Genomic DNA, 3,877 nt, shown 5'->3' on the forward strand with positions numbered 1-3,877 from the left:
ATGGTTGTCAAGCTAGATCCACCGATAAAGCCTTGCATAATCCTTGGTGTCATTTATTTCTGGTTTACGACAGGTAAGTCTAGCTGAGTACCTTCTCGTACTCAGGGTTTATTCCCCCTTGTTGCAGATGACGTGCTCTATAACGGCTACTGCAAGTATTGTCTCCACCCTGCGGGGGATAAAGACTAGATCATGGGCATGATTGTCTATTTTATCTTATCTTACTGCTTTTGCTGGAGATGACTATGGAACTGGCTTATATTTGAACTAAGTGTCTGTGATGGTGTTAAACTACTTTGCTTCCGCTATTTGTGAACTTGTTTTGTAATAACTATGTGTACTCTGATGTATGAGGTACTTATGAACTACTTGTGAAATGGATGTAACATGTGGCTTGTTATGTTGAATTACTGTGATCTTGGTTGTATACAAGTTGGTTTGAAATCCTTCGTGGTTTTAGTTGACTACCGGGTTTATATGGGTTCAAGTATGACAGTTTGATCACTCCGGTGATTGCTTTTGTGCTTGTGCTCTTATAAATTAGTCGGTTCTGTTACAAGTAGCATCAACTGTTATTTTATAAATGCTTAAGCATACCTACCAAGAAAGAGGACACATGAATCTGATATTTAATAGGAACATCAAATGCCACAGAATTGATTTGGAGATATAAGGTTTTGGAATCCACCGGAGGTGCAAGATTACTTACAGAGGTTACATGTGAAAGTACAGTGTAATCAGACTCATCATTATAAGCATTCAGCAATCGCAACAATGATGTCAGTGTTTGCTTGCAAGCAATAGAGAGCGCATATGAATCTTCCACGATACCTGCAAGAAGAATGTGACATCTTGTCAAAAACCTTGAAAAAGTATACAATAGCGCTAAATTTTTCTTATCTTTACCAATCTTATCCATTAATGAGAGCTTCTTTGCTTTGATTGCATTTACAAGTCCAGCTGCAAGTTCATCATCATACTTCACTCTATAAAATCCAGTTTGATCAATATTCAATTTGACCCAAATGTTTTGATTCTTCTCCCCATCTGATAATCCAGATGTAAAAATCTTAATGGCTTCACTTTGTGCTATACATACAGACAGATGATGTATGAAAACTAAGGCAAAGGAAAGAAACACTAATATTATCATGATAATATTAATATTATTTTGAAGTCAATATGAAAACAGGTTCCATGTTATCTGACTATAAGAAACTATTTGATGGTCCAAACAAACCAAGAAAATAGAGGTCCCAGAAACAAGAAATAATGACCAAGTGACCTGGTCAGATACATCATATAGCTAAATAAAATAGAAATTGAAAAACCAACAAGTAATACATCACTGAAGACAAATATGAAAATGAAAGTTGTTTCAGCAAACCTGTTCAAGTTCCAAATCATGTCCGTTGATTTTTGCATAAATAACAGGATATCCTTGTTGCTTAGTCCATGTAGTCATCAAATCCTTAATAGGCTCCCCAGATTCCTCCTCAAGACCAGCCCATAGGTCTTTAGTTTTAGCATTCGAGTAGGCATACTTCTTTATATATGAAGCCAAAGCTTTCTGAAACAGTAAACATTTGCCAAAAAAGTGGGTACCAGAAGAATACAGGTAGGAACACAGCCAGATAGGCAAACATAATAAATTAGAAACATAACAAATGGTCATTTCACTTGTATGCAAACGTAATAAATTAGAAACATAACAAATAGTCATTAATTATAAACACTCGAGATAGGATATCGAGATAGGATATGAACCCATTAATTGTATGAATGGTCTTTCATTTCCTTTTCATTCATATGAATCAAAGGTGTGCAGGAAACATTAGACAATTACACTACACACATGGCATGCTAAATAAAGGGAGCGTTCATAATTCTTGCCAAAAGAGTTTGATCCTAAAATGGCAGCATTTGGAACGGAGGGTGTAGTCGAAAATTGAAAAACACAATCAACTTTGACTTTAAGATGATATATTGCACTTTGTGTTTTTAACATAAGCTGATTAAATTTTCAAAACATTATGTCAAACATGACCTTGGCCTAAACTAGATGCAAAATTATGCATGTAGTTCAGCATAGCAAACATTAAGAATATGAAGATACAGAGTGAGAATTGGTAAGGAATAAGAAAGTGTCTAACTTACACATTTTTGCTGGTTGGCCAATCTTTGACATATCCCAGACCTGTTGGAAACCAAAGACATTTTACCAACTAAAAATACAAATAGCATGAAAAAGAAGATACGACATTTGACCTGAATGGACTGACCTTCACTGACGAATCAGAAAACCCACCAACAACCAGCGATCCGTCGTGTGATATTGACGAGCAGTTTATTCTGTGTTCCACATGATGATACTCAAACCACAGTATTAACAATGAGGTCATAAGTATTTAATAAAAGAGTTCCTTGCCTTGTTATCTTCTGCATCAGCATCCTTGCTTTCAGCTTCTATTTTATCAGATTCTGCTAGTGCCTTCTCCATTCGCTCTTCAATAGAATCTTCAAGCAACTGCAAAACATGATTTTAGTTGAAGTGCACGAGAGTATATTGAACATAATATATTAACTTGGCTGGCAATACATCAAATACAAAGTATTTAATCTGCAATGTTGGCTATTTTACACAATTTAAGTGGAAAACAGACCAACAGATGCATAACATACCTCCCAATGTACTTCCTTATGATTTATCTATTTTGCCAAGTCCTTACTTGTCCCAATCAGAGCAACAACGTCAGCATCATTAGAGATTAATGAGGGCTGCCCAGGAGATACTGCCAATGTAGCGTACATAGAAGTGGTAGAGAAGATTGTCAGAAGTGAATATGCAGAAGTATAATACAAAATTACAAATAGGAGTACATTTCAACAGATCATGGAATTGTACCTTCAAAAGTTATGTGCTCATTGATTACTCCAAGCACCACAAGAGCTTGTGTTTTCTAGAGATACTGGAGAAGCAATTCATACGAATACTGCAATTGAAAATAAGGTAAAAAAATTAGTTGGGGGCACACCAAAGCTTCCAAGAAATCAAATCACAATAGCTGTCAAGGAATGCAGCAGAAAGATAAAGAATAATGGTGTGCTGACACAAAAACATGAAAACTTCAGCAGAGAACACAGAGCTTGTTCTTGCCTATAAAATCCATAACACAGAGCTGCTATAACTCCCAAAATATAACAATATGAAACATGTTATGGCAAGTGAGGAGGACGAGGTTCCAGCCCCACATCATGAGGAGGACGAGGTTCCAGCCCCCCATCGTGACCGGTTCCAGCCCCCCATCGTGAGGAGGACAAGGTGCGCCCCATCCGTAGCTCGTCGAAGAGACGGACGGCACCGGGCGGAGGCAGCCCCAATGGCGAGCAGCCGGAATCTATCTACCTATCCCTGCAAGAACAACAGTACCTCGCGACGTGAGGCTACGAATCCATCGCGACGCGAGATTGGGGACCTCCGGGGCTACGTGCGGGAGCCGGGAGGGGGAGTATATCGATGCAGTCGAGAGCAGAAAAGGCAAGAAGGGTGAGGTACCTCCAGATCTGGCCGCCAAGCCGATCCGCCCCGTGCGCCGCCATCCCACCCGCGCCATTCGCCGACCGGTGCGCCGCGACATCGCGAGAGAGAGGGGAAGGTGAAAGCAGAGACGGACGAGGGGACCAGCACGCCGCCACATCAGGAGAGAGGGAGAAGAAGGGACGACGGGGGCGGAGGCGGCGGGAGCGGGACCGGTGGGGGCGGGGTCGCGGGAGGCTCGGCCGGCGCGCCTCGTGAGAGAGCGAGAGAGGGAGCGGATGGGAGAGTTTTTTTTCCATGAGTAGGGGGAGAGGTGGGAGATATTTGTTGTACAAGTGA

At 40.6% G+C, this 3,877-nt stretch overlaps 1 long non-coding RNA gene across 1 annotated transcript; it reads right to left on the reverse strand.

Annotated features, from left to right (window-relative positions):
* Positions 1-2,701: 2,701 nt before the first annotated feature.
* On the reverse strand, positions 2,702-3,595 carry LOC136527853 (uncharacterized). The gene is made up of 3 exons (XR_010776940.1): positions 3,557-3,595; positions 2,906-2,993; positions 2,702-2,792 (listed from the first exon to the last, which is right to left on the reverse strand). It is a non-coding gene; the product is annotated as an uncharacterized lncRNA (long non-coding RNA).
* Between the last annotated feature and the right edge of the window lie 282 nt (positions 3,596-3,877).

Source organism: Miscanthus floridulus, chromosome 19 (genome assembly GCF_019320115.1).
Source record: "Miscanthus floridulus cultivar M001 chromosome 19, ASM1932011v1, whole genome shotgun sequence".
NCBI lineage: Eukaryota > Viridiplantae > Streptophyta > Magnoliopsida > Poales > Poaceae > Miscanthus > Miscanthus floridulus.